Below are 17,583 nucleotides of genomic sequence, written 5' to 3'. Positions count from 1 at the left end.
AGAGTGCGAGAGAGAAAATGGCGGCCGTCGCTTCCTGGTTTCGACCGATTCGAATGTTTACTAAGATCTAACAGCCAATCAGATTCGCGCTCGCGCACGGCACCGTACGCGTACGGTAAGCTTACCGTAAGCGCACGGTAAGCGCACCGTAAGCTGCCACAGATATATATATTGATTTAAATGCTATTTTCTCAGGAACTACTGAACAGATTTACACCAGACCTACAAAAGGCACTTCCTTGACCTGAGGACTACCTCTCTGCCAAATTTCAAGTAACTCTGTTCAGCCGTTCGGGCTGTAGCTGTGTCTAAAGGTCCTATAGAAAAATGCATGGGAATAACGCGTTTTGGGACCCCCCTTTTTTCTCAGCCCCCGCTTGACGAATCCCCCCGAGACTTTCAGGGTAGGAGCGGAGCGTAGCGCCCCACCTATTTTGAAAATTTCGCGAGGATTCGTCGACCGGCGCCAAAGTTATTCCAAATAGAATGTTGCGGTTTTCCTATGGAAACAGGGTCCTAACTATAACTACCTACTGGCGACCGCCAGTAGGTAATATATATATATATATATATATATATATATATATATATATATATATATGCACACACACACCCACATACATACATATAGTGAAAGAACACTAGGGAGTTTCCTGCTAGTGTACTTAGGACTCCACGTGAGGCACAGTAGATATCACAATGGTGTCACCTGCTTACATGCCTCTTTCACAATATTTAACGTTTTTCTGCCGGAATTGGCTACAATCAGAATGTGATTTAAAACATCCAGGATGTTATCTGGGCAATCCTAGGCGAGCAGGAGCAGAGAAAGAGCAGCTTGTTGGCTCCGCTCCTTTGCCCTCACTGAAACTGCTCTTCTCTGTGGGACAGAGAGGAGAAAATGATCCATCCATTGACTACCAGCTGAACGTCTGAAGCCTCAGCCCACCTTTGGTCTACCATTCTTGACGTTGGAATTCTGCACCCTGAATCCAACTTCAAACCAAAGATTTTCTGATTCTATCCGCTCTGTTGAATTGGGATTAATATAATTTTCCAGCACCTTACAGGTCAAAGGAAAGAGCACGCAGAAAAGGGAATTTGTATCTTGAGGACATACCATCTACCGCAGATAAGTTTTAGAGTGAAAATCTTAAATAGTCAATATCCTAGAGAACTGTGTTTTTAGTGGAAAGAAAGACATCTGGAAACCAGGTTAGTTAGTGAGTGAACTGATAAAATGTGTATCACTGAGTTGACTGATAAAGAAATGTATGTTAAAATATGCTGTTGCAAGTACTACATAAAAGTTTTATTCAATGATTTCAGCGGAAGTTAGGTTAGAGCGACTGCAAACTAAAACATAGTCTCAAAAGTACTGGAAGGCAAGTTATTTAAAACAAATACACTAAAGTACTTTACAAATGCGTTAAATGTTCCTGAATAATGCATGATTTCATAACGTGCACTGTGCTGTATTGGAGTTTATTCAAGATAGCGCTATCATGTGTGTTTTTCCATTCAAAGGAACGTGCATTCATGTACCTCAGTAGATATAAGATACATTTTTGGGTACTGTAGTCTGCACACATCGTCACCTTGAAACCCATTATCGGCTTTGTGTTATGTGAATCATAGTTGCTGAGTAAGTAATGTGGCACACAGTATGGAGTTGTCCAGCCTGACCTTGCAGCTATCATAACTTGGCACTACCTAATTCAGGACTCATGCACTATAGCTATGATCCTCTTTCACAAGTTATGAGCATCTATCATAACTTGGCACTACCTAATTCAGGACTCATGCACTATAGCTATGTCCTGCAGCCAGCACCCCTGCTTGCAGTGATCACTGTGGGTGGATACATTTCTGTACCCAAATTAATAGAGCGACCAGCTCTGCCAGGTACAGCCCAAAACAATTGGATGCTGGTGGGTGTGAGCAAGGTTTTAAGTGGGATGAAAAAACAGGGGGGGGGGGGGGGGAGTGTCGCAAAGGGCCGTGGCCAATGTAATTAAGGGTGTGTCTTAAAACCAGTAACCAAAACATCTGTCCTTAGCAAAGTGTGCTGCTCGACCGGTATTTTGCTGCTTCTATGATTGCACCCAGATATATAGTACAAGTAACGTTACACCTACAACAAGCCAGGGCTATTGCCTTTGTCAATGGCTGTTGCTTGCATAAGATAAGAAAGCCTTCCTCATATATAATATTGAAAATGCTTCAATTCTGAAATGATGAGACTGTGAAAGAACTAAAACGAGTTTCTTTGAAGTTACATCAAAGGCAGTGAAGGGTGGTCCTGCTGCAGAGTTAAGATTTTTGTTTTCACTCTATGGGTTAGGGCAAAAATGGAGAGCCCTATAGGAACCCCTCTCAGCACCTGCTTTTTAAAACTGCCAGTGTTGAGAACCGGCAGGACCAGGCCCATTTAAAGCCCTGGCTGTGAGGACTCCCTGGCATTGCCTATATATTTTTCAGTGGAGTACGGCTCAGACCCCACATTTGTCTCCGTGACAAAATATAAGCAAGGCAGGACCTCAAACAGTCGTCTCAGTTTCACTCAGAATAGTGACGTGAACCATTCCACCATCATCAGTATGACAAGCGCCTGCTCAGTAAAGTTGCATCTGGTCTGGGACCAGCAGAATCAATGGAAAAAAGTAAATTTTCTGGGTCGCTGACAGGAGCAAGTGAAGGAGAAGAGTCATTGACTCCATCAGTTTGAGTACAGGGAGCCATATTTTGTATGCAAGGTTGGGTCTGTGGTTAAAAACACTTGCATAAGAAATTAACAATGCAATGATCGGGCGAATGATTATCGTTAGTGCAGCAGGCGCACTGGTAATGGGGCTCACAAGTGCAGGTTTGTTTCAATTACAACAACCTTATTACCTACACCAGAGGCAGGCAGACTCAATTGCCTTCTTGCCTTAGAGCCCATGACACCCTTGCTATGCCACTGGTAATGACACTTTACAGAAGAGGTTAACCCCCATTGAGCAGCAGGATCCATGCTCTTAACGAGAATGAAGACCAGTTCCTGTGGTCTAGTTCTTCAAAGCCCTACAGGTGGCTAGCTCGCAGTTATCATAAAGAAGAGTGCCTGCACTGAGCTGGACACTAAGCAAAGTCTCTGGCGTGGATAGAAATAAGGAAATGGCAGCAGAGATAGGCATAGAGGTCCTTCTCCGCTGTTGGTATATAAGCAAGTATCTCTAGAGAGTGTTCTGTGTGTTTTTCTATAATCTTTCCACGTTAGGCATGTCTCTGCCCCTCCCTACCTAGAAGACTATTAAAAGAACTGGCCTTTAAGGAATTATCAGAATGGCCCAGTATACTGGAGCCACTGTGATTCTGGGCACCTTCCATGCAAATTTAGTGAACTAGACTCAGTGTCCCTTTTGCTAGCTCCTTCCTTTTGAGCTCTGCAGGTCACTGAAGTGCCTGCTGAATTTCAGCCATTGTAGAGCAACCTGAGCTGGCAGGCAAGGGGTGGGGGACAAAGATCACTTCTATGGGGAGCAGAAGGCCAAGTGGGAAGGGGGCCACTTTGGACCCCGGGTGTGCATTATGATCAGTCTGAAGCCCCGTGCCTCCTGACAGGCCTCTTTGGAGGCTATTGACAGACATCCATTGTGAATATTGAAAGGCATTTGCGAGGACATTAAACAGGCCCCTCTGGTGGTTATTGAAAGGCCTCTACAGGGCCGGACTGGCCTATAGGTCAATCAGGCAGTGTCAGATGGGCTGGTCTCAAAAGTCAGTGTGTGGGTGTTATTTTTAGCAGTGTGTGAGCCTGTTTTACTGCCTGATGGGGCAGTAATTAGGTCGAGCCAAGCGCAGCGCGCATGCGATGCTCTAGGAACACAACCTCTTGGAATCACTCTGGACTTTTCACACACTTGTGCGTGTGTTTTTTTTGGGGGGTATTTTTTCTATTGGGCTTTGCGTGCGCCTTTCTAAAAAGACAGCATGTAATTAGACAAAGGCGGATGCATGTCTCACCTTTCCCAGGAAATGTATCAGCCCACAGCCTACAACTTGCGGTTACGAGCAGAGGCCCATCTCTTCGGGGCCATATCACCATCTGTTTTTAATTAGCGCGTTTACCGCGCTGCCATGCTCACTCGCCCCCGTTTCTCCCTCGCGCCATTCTTTTTAACCAACCCTCCCTTCACATGCCACATGCCACATGCACAGCCCTGCCAATGCTCTGTTTGCAATGAGAAACTTGTTCATTCGCTGTCATGCTAGGCCCATTGCTGTTGACATGTAGAAGGAGGAAGGCAGCAGAATCGTGTTTTGACAGTGGCGGCAGAGGTGCGATGCCTCTGCTTACACACACTGCTCCTGATTTTCTCTACTGTGCTCGCTTTCTGATTTGGTACTGGCATTATATAATCCAATCTTAACTTTAAAGCATGCTCCCTGTTAATTTTATGTTTGAACTCACAACCTCAGGTTCAAACCTCAGCGCGTCTGCTCAGCCTTTCATCCTACTAGAGTTACAACAAACAAATGATGGACGGAATGCTGACAATGCAGACATTCTCCCCCAGTCAAGAGATCTGGGTTAAATCCATCATTCTTTTGCCCACTACGCCACCCCAGTTTAGACATGGCCATATGCAAATCAGTCTTGACCCTGTGCCTCATGGGAACAGTCCAGCCCGAACTGCCAAGCCATGTCTTCCCTGGACCGGAATCAAGCATCCTAGGACCGGTTTCTGGCTATCAGCCGTCATCAGCCAGGATAGCTTGACTCCAGTGGCGTAGTGAGCACGGGTCCCACGTCTGGGAATACCCATCCCACTTAGGGCGAAAAGCGTTACAACAAACAAATGATGGACGGAATGCTGACAATGCAGACATTCTCCCCCAGTCAAGAGATCTGGGTTAAATCCATCGTTCTTTTGCCCACTACGCCACCCCAGTTTAGACATGGCCATATGCAAATCAGTCTTGACCCTGTGCCTCATGGGAACTGGACTGTTCCCATGGGGCACAGGGTCAAGACTGATTTGCATATGGCTGGGTTCAAACTGGAATGGCATGGTGAGCAAAAAAACGATGGATTTAGGCCCAGATCTCTGTACTGGGGTGAATGTATGACATTGTTCTGCATTCTGTCCATCAATTGTTGTTTTTGCATTTGTCACCCCGAGTGGGAAGGGTATGCTCAGACGTGAGTCCCTTGCTCTCCATGCCACTGGAATCAAGCTATCCTGGCTGACGAGGGCTGAAAGCCCGAAACCGGTCCTAGGATGCTTGTTTCCAGTCCAGGGAGGACCTGGCTTGGCAGTTCGGACTGGACTGTTCCCATGGGGCACAGGGTCAAGACTGATTTGCATATGGCTGGGTTCAAACTGGAATGGCATGGTGAGCAAAAAAACGATGGATTTAGGCCCAGATCTCTGTACTGGGGTGAATGTATGACATTGTTCTGCATTCTGTCCATCAATTGTTGTTTTTGCATTTGTCACCCCGAGTGGGAAGGGTATGCTCAGACGTGTGTCCCTTGCTCTCCATGCCACTGGAATCAAGCTATCCTGGCTGACGAGGGCTGAAAGCCCGAAACCGGTCCTAGGATGCTTGTTTCCAGTCCAGGGAGGACCTGGCTTGGCAGTTCGGACTGGACTGTTCCCATGGGGCACAGGGTCAAGACTGATTTGCATATGGCTGGGTTCAAACTGGAATGGCATGGTGAGCAAAAAAACGATGGATTTAGGCCCAGATCTCTGTACTGGGGTGAATGTATGACATTGTTCTGCATTCTGTCCATCAATTGTTGTTTTTGCATTTGTCACCCCGAGTGGGAAGGGTATGCTCAGACGTGAGTCCCTTGCTCTCCATGCCACTGGAATCAAGCTATCCTGGCTGACGAGGGCTGAAAGCCCGAAACCGGTCCTAGGATGCTTGTTTCCAGTCCAGGGAGGACCTGGCTTGGCAGTTCGGACTGGACTGTTCCCATGGGGCACAGGGTCAAGACTGATTTGCATATGGCTGGGTTCAAACTGGAATGGCATGGTGAGCAAAAAAACGATGGATTTAGGCCCAGATCTCTGTACTGGGGTGAATGTATGACATTGTTCTGCATTCTGTCCATCAATTGTTGTTTTTGCATTTGTCACCCCGAGTGGGAAGGGTATGCTCAGACGTGAGTCCCTTGCTCTCCATGCCACTGGAATCAAGCTATCCTGGCTGACGAGGGCTGAAAGCCCGAAACCGGTCCTAGGATGCTTGTTTCCAGTCCAGGGAGGACCTGGCTTGGCAGTTCGGACTGGACTGTTCCCATGGGGCACAGGGTCAAGACTGATTTGCATATGGCTGGGTTCAAACTGGAATGGCATGGTGAGCAAAAAAACGATGGATTTAGGCCCAGATCTCTGTACTGGGGTGAATGTATGACATTGTTCTGCATTCTGTCATCAATTGTTGTTTTTGCATTTGTCACCCCGAGTGGGAAGGGTATGCTCAGACGTGAGTCCCTTGCTCTCCATGCCACTGGAATCAAGCTATCCTGGCTGACGAGGGCTGAAAGCCCGAAACCGGTCCTAGGATGCTTGTTTCCAGTCCAGGGAGGACCTGGCTTGGCAGTTCGGACTGGACTGTTCCCATGGGGCACAGGGTCAAGACTGATTTGCATATGGCTGGGTTCAAACTGGAATGGCATGGTGAGCAAAAAAACGATGGATTTAGGCCCAGATCTCTGTACTGGGGTGAATGTATGACATTGTTCTGCATTCTGTCCATCAATTGTTGTTTTTGCATTTGTCACCCCGAGTGGGAAGGGTATGCTCAGACGTGAGTCCCTTGCTCTCCATGCCACTGGAATCAAGCTATCCTGGCTGACGAGGGCTGAAAGCCCGAAACCGGTCCTAGGATGCTTGTTTCCAGTCCAGGGAGGACCTGGCTTGGCAGTTCGGACTGGACTGTTCCCATGGGGCACAGGGTCAAGACTGATTTGCATATGGCTGGGTTCAAACTGGAATGGCATGGTGAGCAAAAAAACGATGGATTTAGGCCCAGATCTCTGTACTGGGGTGAATGTATGACATTGTTCTGCATTCTGTCCATCAATTGTTGTTTTTGCATTTGTCACCCCGAGTGGGAAGGGTATGCTCAGACGTGAGTCCCTTGCTCTCCATGCCACTGGAATCAAGCTATCCTGGCTGACGAGGGCTGAAAGCCCGAAACCGGTCCTAGGATGCTTGTTTCCAGTCCAGGGAGGACCTGGCTTGGCAGTTCGGACTGGACTGTTCCCATGGGGCACAGGGTCAAGACTGATTTGCATATGGCTGGGTTCAAACTGGAATGGCATGGTGAGCAAAAAAACGATGGATTTAGGCCCAGATCTCTGTACTGGGGTGAATGTATGACATTGTTCTGCATTCTGTCCATCAATTGTTGTTTTTGCATTTGTCACCCCGAGTGGGAAGGGTATGCTCAGACGTGAGTCCCTTGCTCTCCATGCCACTGGAATCAAGCTATCCTGGCTGACGAGGGCTGAAAGCCCGAAACCGGTCCTAGGATGCTTGTTTCCAGTCCAGGGAGGACCTGGCTTGGCAGTTCGGACTGGACTGTTCCCATGGGGCACAGGGTCAAGACTGATTTGCATATAGCTGGGTTCAAACTGGAATGGCATGGTGAGCAAAAAAACGATGGATTTAGGCCCAGATCTCTGTACTGGGGTGAATGTATGACATTGTTCTGCATTCTGTCCATCAATTGTTGTTTTTGCATTTGTCACCCCGAGTGGGAAGGGTATGCTCAGACGTGAGTCCCTTGCTCTCCATGCCACTGGAATCAAGCTATCCTGGCTGACGAGGGCTGAAAGCCCGAAACCGGTCCTAGGATGCTTGTTTCCAGTCCAGGGAGGACCTGGCTTGGCAGTTCGGACTGGACTGTTCCCATGGGGCACAGGGTCAAGACTGATTTGCATATGGCTGGGTTCAAACTGGAATGGCATGGTGAGCAAAAAAACGATGGATTTAGGCCCAGATCTCTGTACTGGGGTGAATGTATGACATTGTTCTGCATTCTGTCCATCAATTGTTGTTTTTGCATTTGTCACCCCGAGTGGGAAGGGTATGCTCAGACGTGAGTCCCTTGCTCTCCATGCCACTGGAATCAAGCTATCCTGGCTGACGAGGGCTGAAAGCCCGAAACCGGTCCTAGGATGCTTGTTTCCAGTCCAGGGAGGACCTGGCTTGGCAGTTCGGACTGGACTGTTCCCATGGGGCACAGGGTCAAGACTGATTTGCATATGGCTGGGTTCAAACTGGAATGGCATGGTGAGCAAAAAAACGATGGATTTAGGCCCAGATCTCTGTACTGGGGTGAATGTATGACATTGTTCTGCATTCTGTCCATCAATTGTTGTTTTTGCATTTGTCACCCCGAGTGGGAAGGGTATGCTCAGACGTGAGTCCCTTGCTCTCCATGCCACTGGAATCAAGCTATCCTGGCTGACGAGGGCTGAAAGCCCGAAACCGGTCCTAGGATGCTTGTTTCCAGTCCAGGGAGGACCTGGCTTGGCAGTTCGGACTGGACTGTTCCCATGGGGCACAGGGTCAAGACTGATTTGCATATGGCTGGGTTCAAACTGGAATGGCATGGTGAGCAAAAAAACGATGGATTTAGGCCCAGATCTCTGTACTGGGGTGAATGTATGACATTGTTCTGCATTCTGTCCATCAATTGTTGTTTTTGCATTTGTCACCCCGAGTGGGAAGGGTATGCTCAGACGTGAGTCCCTTGCTCTCCATGCCACTGGAATCAAGCTATCCTGGCTGACGAGGGCTGAAAGCCCGAAACCGGTCCTAGGATGCTTGTTTCCAGTCCAGGGAGGACCTGGCTTGGCAGTTCGGACTGGACTGTTCCCATGGGGCACAGGGTCAAGACTGATTTGCATATGGCTGGGTTCAAACTGGAATGGCATGGTGAGCAAAAAAACGATGGATTTAGGCCCAGATCTCTGTACTGGGGTGAATGTATGACATTGTTCTGCATTCTGTCCATCAATTGTTGTTTTTGCATTTGTCACCCCGAGTGGGAAGGGTATGCTCAGACGTGAGTCCCTTGCTCTCCATGCCACTGGAATCAAGCTATCCTGGCTGACGAGGGCTGAAAGCCCGAAACCGGTCCTAGGATGCTTGTTTCCAGTCCAGGGAGGACCTGGCTTGGCAGTTCGGACTGGACTGTTCCCATGGGGCACAGGGTCAAGACTGATTTGCATATGGCTGGGTTCAAACTGGAATGGCATGGTGAGCAAAAAAACGATGGATTTAGGCCCAGATCTCTGTACTGGGGTGAATGTATGACATTGTTCTGCATTCTGTCCATCAATTGTTGTTTTTGCATTTGTCACCCCGAGTGGGAAGGGTATGCTCAGACGTGAGTCCCTTGCTCTCCATGCCACTGGAATCAAGCTATCCTGGCTGACGAGGGCTGAAAGCCCGAAACCGGTCCTAGGATGCTTGTTTCCAGTCCAGGGAGGACCTGGCTTGGCAGTTCGGACTGGACTGTTCCCATGGGGCACAGGGTCAAGACTGATTTGCATATGGCTGGGTTCAAACTGGAATGGCATGGTGAGCAAAAAAACGATGGATTTAGGCCCAGATCTCTGTACTGGGGTGAATGTATGACATTGTTCTGCATTCTGTCCATCAATTGTTGTTTTTGCATTTGTCACCCCGAGTGGGAAGGGTATGCTCAGACGTGAGTCCCTTGCTCTCCATGCCACTGGAATCAAGCTATCCTGGCTGACGAGGGCTGAAAGCCCGAAACCGGTCCTAGGATGCTTGTTTCCAGTCCAGGGAGGACCTGGCTTGGCAGTTCGGACTGGACTGTTCCCATGGGGCACAGGGTCAAGACTGATTTGCATATGGCTGGGTTCAAACTGGAATGGCATGGTGAGCAAAAAAACGATGGATTTAGGCCCAGATCTCTGTACTGGGGTGAATGTATGACATTGTTCTGCATTCTGTCCATCAATTGTTGTTTTTGCATTTGTCACCCCGAGTGGGAAGGGTATGCTCAGACGTGAGTCCCTTGCTCTCCATGCCACTGGAATCAAGCTATCCTGGCTGACGAGGGTTGAAAGCCCGAAACCGGTCCTAGGATGCTTGTTTCCAGTCCAGGGAGGACCTGGCTTGGCAGTTCGGACTGGACTGTTCCCATGGGGCACAGGGTCAAGACTGATTTGCATATGGCTGGGTTCAAACTGGAATGGCATGGTGAGCAAAAAAACGATGGATTTAGGCCCAGATATCTGTACTGGGGTGAATGTATGACATTGTTCTGCATTCTGTCCATCAATTGTTGTTTTTGCATTTTTCATCCTACTAGAGGCCGACGGACTAATTAACATTCATTTGGTTGGCAATAAACATCTATTACTCTGCACCTAGATGCAGCATACTCCAGCCCCGCCTTCACTTGCACACTGGGATAACTCACTTTTACCTCCTTTCAATTCGGCTCCTGATTTTCTCTACTGTGCTCGCTTTCTGATTTGGTACTGGCATTATATAATGCAATCTTAACTTCAAGGCAAGCACCCTATTAATCTTATGTTTGACCTCACAACCGCAGGTTCAAACCCCAGCGCGTCTGCTCAGCCTTTCATCCTACTAGAGGCCGACAGACTAATTAACATTCATTTGGTTGGCAATAAACATCTGTTACTCGGCACCAAAATGCAGCATACTCCAGCCCCGCCTTCACTTGCACACTGGGATAACTCACTTTCGCCTTCTTTCAATTCGGCTCCTGATTTTCTATACTGTGCTCGCTTTCTGATTTGGTACTGACAATATATAATAGGAGCCAGCAGCGGCGGCGCGCAGGCTGCCATCTGTTTTGGGTGAAGTTTCATTTCCAGACCATGCCGCTTCCATGAGAAGGCGCGTCCCCTACACCCCACCTCCACAAGAGTGCGCTTTCATTTTCTCTAAAACACAACGGAACAGTAACTAAATCAATTACGGTGACATCTTACTTTTCAGAGGAATCGTCAGCACCGTCTAATGAGCGGGCCTTGGCCAACAAGCCTACCCTGGAAGGCAAAAAGCAGCTGCTACAGTAGTTAAAGCTCCTTAAAGACTACTCATGGGGAGGAAGGTAACGATCCTCGTGGGGTTTCAGTAAATAGCTACATTGTGATGGTTAACCATTTGTTGACCGGATGATCATACTTCTGGTTAAACAAAACAGAAGAACGTTAGCAATCAGCATTTTACCCTAACTGTTGTGGAGAAAAAACAATCTACAGCAGGTAAGCACAGCGTAACTCTACAGAGTGCATCTTTTTGCTCTCCCACCTCAGAAATCTGCATGCACTTCTCCTTTCAGTCCTTTTTATTTTTTGCATTATGTAGCACGAATGAAGGTATCAAAGCACTTTACATAAGTACTAGTTCCATTACAGAAATCTGCCCAGTGGGTGATAATGTGCCGCATGGCTGAACTTATAAGGTCCCAAAGGCAAGACCTATTGGCTATGCCAATGCTTGTTACTGTTTATTTCCCTGGTAGTACCACAAATATTGCCTGCAGCAAGCTCAAATCCATGCAGTCTGTCATAGCTTGCAAACCACTTATACAACGTGTCTCTATAGGTTCAAAACTGGTCATCTGGTTTGCAAATTGGTGTGCTTTTATTTTGGTGCCCAGGCCTATTTTTGTCCTCGGTGATACCTACATGATACATATGGACAGATGACTTTGGTGGCTGTTGGCAGGCATCCTACGTGGTTATTGATAGAACTCTCTGGTGGCCACTAATAGTCTTCTCCAGCCGTGATGCTACCATGGAGCAGGGATGTCTCCATCTCACGTCAAGGAAGTGTTCCACACACCCTTGTCTCACTCTAGGCAGGTTTCCAGACTGAGGAACAGAAGCAAGTCTGTTTTCGCTTTAGTACATTCACCCACCAAACATCTCACTTACTCCTCCTCTTTTTCCTACACGTTTAATTCAGATCTGCTTGTTCACCCCATCCCCAAACTCTGCCACTAGAAGATAAGTAACCAGGAAAACACCTGGGTAGCAAAGTACCATAACACGATCGAAGAAAAGGGGTCCAAGCGCCGAGATTGGATAGTAAAAGACAGCCATAACTGGATTGGGTAGGTTCCTCGTACTCTTGGGACCCAATGCCACTGCAGCTGCTGCACTATTGATACCTACGCACCGGCCAGAGAAACTTTCAAAATGCAGTAAAGATTGCCATTTGAAACTGTAACTAACTCCCCATTTCTGCGCGCATCCTTCCATATTGAGAATTTAAGTAGGTCAGTGAGTGAGGTCTTTTTTAATGGAACCACTCCTCTTTTAGATTCTCGGGGTATTTATGGCACAGGTAAAAATGACGAACTAATAGATGCGTCATACTCACCAGCTGAGGCGGGGAGAGGCCACGCGCACTCTCCGTGACAGATACGCAGTCATCCTGGGCAGGTAGAGAGTGTCAGGTGCAGACCCGACGATTCCCACAGGTGACGCTCTATCACACTTCTGCATAACGAGACGGCGAAGGCAAAGTCCAACGTGTGAGCCCCGCCTATGGGAGCGAGTTATCCGACGTCCCAGTGAGAGCCACGTGCCTCCGTCAGAGACCAGCTGACAGTGTGCCTTTCACCGTCCCCCAGCTCTGACCTTTATCTCAAGCTTTTTTTAATTAAAGAAAGAAGAGTGGAGGATCCGGCTGAACAGCCACTCCCAGAAGAAACTCACTTTGGCAGCGACGGGGACATGGTGAAGACTCGGATGTCGCAAATGTGCCTAGGGCAGAAAGACGGCATTCCAGGGCGCAAGGCGCACCTGAGCTGCTAGCCTTGTGCGACCACACCCATGGGCCAAGGGGTAACAACAGCTCAGCCTTGGCAATGTCCAGTGAGCTCGTAATGCTAACAGCTCTGCAAAAACACCTCTGCTGGAACCCGGGCCGCCCGCTGCTCCCACCTACCTAGAGAGACACATTTAAGGTTGTGTAATTTTATTTGATAGGAGCATTAACAAATAAAAGATTGATGTACAGCAACATTCAGGAAGAGTTTGGATGAATTTATCAGTCGATGTAGGTGTTAATAAATGATTTAATTAATCTGATATTCAGGTATTATTGTAGACAAATAATTGCAAATTTTTCCCTTTAGAGTTGTTATTTTTGTCTTTGTGTGTAAATGCTGTGTTGCAGCCTCCCCCTTACTCTTTCATAACTCAATCTTCAGCTTCTTTCGGTCGGGGGCCTGACGCTGATATCGTCAATTTTACTTTAGGAGACAAAACTAGTTACTGAAAGCTGGTGCCTTCAGGGTCCTGAAGCGATGATATTATGGAAATGGAAATTGATCTTTGGGTTCCTACAAGAAGACATTTTTATTGCATATGATTGTAAGAGAAGTTGTTTTCATGCTTTAAACTTGCCTGTCAGGTACATTTATACATGAAAATTGTCTTATAGATTGGTTTGATAGTCGGAATGGTACGAGTAGCACAGCAATGCATGCATTCCCATATTATCCTTTTATGTGTGATGATGTCCTTTCTTCTGCAAATAGATCCCTGATTGCAGAGGTGGACTGGTGTTTCAGTAGTCTGGCTCTACCAGATAGGCTAACTTGAAAGAACCAGTGTGTGGGCTGGTATTTTTGGTTCTGTCACTGCCCACAGTAACAAAACAAAACAAGCATTGGCAAAGCCAATAGGTTGCACCTTTGGAACCTATTGGCTTTGTCATTTTTTTTTTATCTGGGACCTATTGGCTTTGTCAATTTTGGTTTTTAGCTTTGCTGTACATCAGCCCGATGCTTTGCACTATGCCTAAATAAAAACAAAAAGCCTATCCTGTCATTTTGTAGACGCAAACTCCACACACGTGTGAGCCTACAAAATGACAAAGCTGTTTTTTTCTTTTTATTTGCCGATCCAAATTGAATTAGCAAACGAAAAAATACCCAAAAACATTTTTGAGGGAGTGTGTAGGGGAAGCAACATAAGTGGGGGATGCGAAAGCAACAAGGGAAGCCAAGTAGTTGTGAGGAACAACACAGGTGGTGTGGGCGCAGAAGCAACTCCATGGTACACGGATATGGAAGCAACATGGAGGGCGAGGGTAGGGGGAACAACAAGAGAGGATGCAAGGGGGAGCAAATGGGCGAGGTGGGAGCAGTGTGGAGTGCCATCAAAGGATGAGAAAAGCAAACCGGTGAGAGAGAGCATTTGTAGCTGGGAGAGGGTAGAAGCACACGACAAAGAAAGTAACACGGATAGGGAGCACGCAAGCACAACACAGAAGTGGCCAGGGTAAAGCACAAGGGAGAGAGAGCGAAGCGTGGAGAGCGGAAGAGAGGCACACTAGGGAGATAGTTGAAAAACATATGCACTCTTGTAGAGTGCTTTAACAAAAATAAAAAACTTGCACATGAAAAAGGGAGTATTATAAGGACACAGTAATCTGTCTGTGCTCCAGGAGTGGGACAAATACAGGAGGAGAAAGGGAAGCCCACATACGCTAAATAATAAGAAGCACACAAATGATAGTGGGGTTGAAGCCAGCCAAAAGTAAGGAATGGGCAGTTTATAACCCCACTGTAAGCTAAAAAATGTCTTGTAACATACACCACATGCACTGTCTTGTAGGAGAGTGTAAGAAATGTAATTATTGTTTGAGACTGATAACTACCCACCTTAAGGAATAATCACAACCATTGTCAGGATGAACTGTCTTGGTAACTAAATTAACCTGACCCAATTCCCCTGATAGCTATGGCATAGAGCCGACAGGTAGTAAAGTCAAAATGCAAGTCACTAATAATCCCAAACTGAATTAGAATATTAAAATATAGTAAAATGTAATAAACAAAATGACACCAAAATGACAAAAAAACAATAAGGGGAACTGGAGATATGATTGAAAAAACGTTTTAAGTAAGAATAGTGCATAGAAGCACAAAGTGCCAATGATAGTCAATGGTGGCGGTAGCCCGAGACCTAGGTGCAATTTGAGGCTAACTTCGATGGAGTGAAGGTTGATACACCAACCAGGTTCATCCTGGTCAAAAATGTTACAATTTTACTGGAGTCCTTTAAGTTCCAATCTAACACAGGAGCACACATCTAAAGCCCCCCAGGACCCCAGGGGAGGCACCTGGAGACTCAAAGGGTGTGAGGCCAACAGCAGGGTTCATTCCAGGTCCAGTTGCCACGGGTCAGTAGCAGTGAAGGCCTCCTGTAGCTTGAACAGGGCAGCCTTATGACCCTTGGAGTCCACGTCTTTCTCCTGAGAACGGAAGGGCACAGTTCCAGTCCTTCAGGGCTTCTTTCGGGTCACAGACAACAGGTGTAGTCCTCTTCTGTTATTTCTCAGGTCCAGGAGTGTTCTGAAGTGGGTGCCTGGAGATGGCATATTTATGCCTGGCACAAGCTAGTGGGTGAGAGAGAGAGACTGAGAGAGAGAGGTAGATAGTAAGAGGGAGGGAGAGAGAGTGTATGTGTGTGTGTTACTACAGTAATCCTAGCATTCGCATACATCTAACACAACATCCCATTTGAAGCAGTGACTGTACCCCAATAAACCTAGGGACAGAAGTCTGGTAGAACAAAACAGGGTTCATCAACAACCAGACCGTGGATACACAAGAATTGTCTGTTCCTGTCCTTTCCATTGCGCCCCAGTATTATATGTAAAACCCACTTAGGCCCCTCAAGCAGGATTTTATGGTCAAGAAGGATTCTGCACTATAATGTCAAAATGGATATTCACAGCCCCTACTCTGCATATTATGTGAGGTTCAGAGGAATCCTCCCTGCCCATTCTGGTCAACCTCTTGTTTGCAGCTGGGAAATATTTCACACCTATTCAAATGCTTATCCCAGACTGAGAAAAGCTGAGAGCTAATGCAAATTAGCCTCTAGGAACTTCAGGCAGGGAATGGGCCTCTTTCTAGAAGTTACTTTTCCTTAACTTTTATGAGAACTCTGAATTCACCTTTGAATTGGATTCTGTATAATTATTAAAAATATCTGTTTATATATATAAGGATGCTAATGTGTACCCTGTTTATCTGTATAGGACAGCTGGGCCTGCCACAGGGGAACATTGCTTTGGGATACTAGTCACTATGAGGATATGCTAACATTTGATTTCTACATGTCCTACATTTAAGCACCATGCACCCTGCTTTGTGACCCATAGGGGAAACTTGTTAATATTTAAAAGGGAGGTTTTGATTTGTCAAAAGGGTTTATTTTGATTGGACAAATTGCAATTTTTACACTGCTGCAGTCAGGCCACACAGGATGGGTCCAAGGCCATGTTTGCACTGCCACTGTAGTGGATAGCACACTTTGTGCTGCTGTCTCCTGGCGATATTTATATTCCAGTCCCTGGGCGCACTTTGTAGCTTTTACCAGAGACTTATAAACAAGTTAAACTAGCCAATTAGGAATATGCCAATTCAACCATGTTTAAAGGGGGAGCATGGGAACTTTATTAATGGTTAGCAGGAGTAAAATGCACAGGGTTTTAAAGCCAGCGAAAATATAGGATCCAGCATGAGGTGAAAAATGTGGTCTGACCTCACAGAAAAGGCGGATTTCCTACAGCAAGGCTTAGAAACTACTCTGCCTGTGCCTCCTATTTAAACATGGAGCAATTGGACATAGTTGTATAGAACCCTAGGACACAGAACCCATTAGAAAAATAATACACAACAATTTGACATGACCTGTTATAAGTCACTAAAAAAGCATATTGAGTTGGGTGGCTCTATTTCATTTTTACTTTACTTATTTGTATAGTTCAAACTACAAAATTAATTGTTTCCAGGTGTCTATCTGCTCTTAACAATCATATATACAAATTACAGTGTCCATAATTGGGAGCCCCCTGGGACAGAAGCTTTAGTACTAAACTGTAAAAAATGACCTTTGGAAGCAACCGCCATAAAATTGGTTGACGGGACGTGACTTGGGTGGCACCCTGCAAGTATACAATGCGAACAGCTGTAAAGAGGATTTGAGGTTTCATGATGAAGTGCATTGACACAAGGGTAAATATTACTACCATAATCTTAAGTTTTGGTGCATGCATCCTCATGATGCACTATATCTTCAATTACTGTAAGTGACAAAAACCATGAGAAACCATGTTGACTGATGCACCAGTGTGCCCCAGGCCATGTACTGATGTTGGCCTGTGGGACTGTGTTTCTATTATAGTTGCATTTAAAAAGTGTTTCAAAACCTCAGACGAAGCGTATTTACAGTTAAGTAGTACACTACCTTGTGGGAGTACTATGGATAGAAGAGTGTGTATTTGTGATCTAGCCCAACTGGGTAGTAATATGATGTTGTGTATGATGATCAGAGTTCTGCTCTTATCTGAAAACAGGCCAAAGATCGGATTCTGAAGCTGAAGAAATTAGTGTATATAGGGGAATGGCTTGCAAGCCAATATGGCAAACACACTCTGAGCGGGCTCTCGGTATTACCCACAAAATCCTTCCCCATACGTGCTGAAACTTGAGTTCCCTGAGCTTTTTTTAGGGTTCCTGCAGTGCCCAAGTAACGGA

At 46.5% G+C, this 17,583-nt stretch overlaps 1 protein-coding gene across 1 annotated transcript in view; it reads right to left on the bottom strand.

Moving 5' to 3' along the window:
- The window catches only part of SIGIRR (single Ig and TIR domain containing), a 189,472-nt gene extending 176,932 nt beyond the window's left edge, over positions 1-12,540 (bottom strand). The window contains exon 1 of the mRNA XM_085644953.1: positions 12,405-12,540. The gene's annotated coding sequence lies outside the window, so the exon portion shown is untranslated. The remainder of the gene's footprint in view (positions 1-12,404) is intronic.
- Between the last annotated feature and the right edge of the window lie 5,043 nt (positions 12,541-17,583).

The sequence above is a fragment of the Triturus cristatus genome, chromosome 3_1 (assembly GCF_964204655.1).
Source record: "Triturus cristatus chromosome 3_1, aTriCri1.1, whole genome shotgun sequence".
NCBI classification, from domain to species: Eukaryota; Metazoa; Chordata; class Amphibia; order Caudata; family Salamandridae; genus Triturus; species Triturus cristatus.
This window is presented reverse-complemented; position numbering and strand designations above follow the sequence as displayed.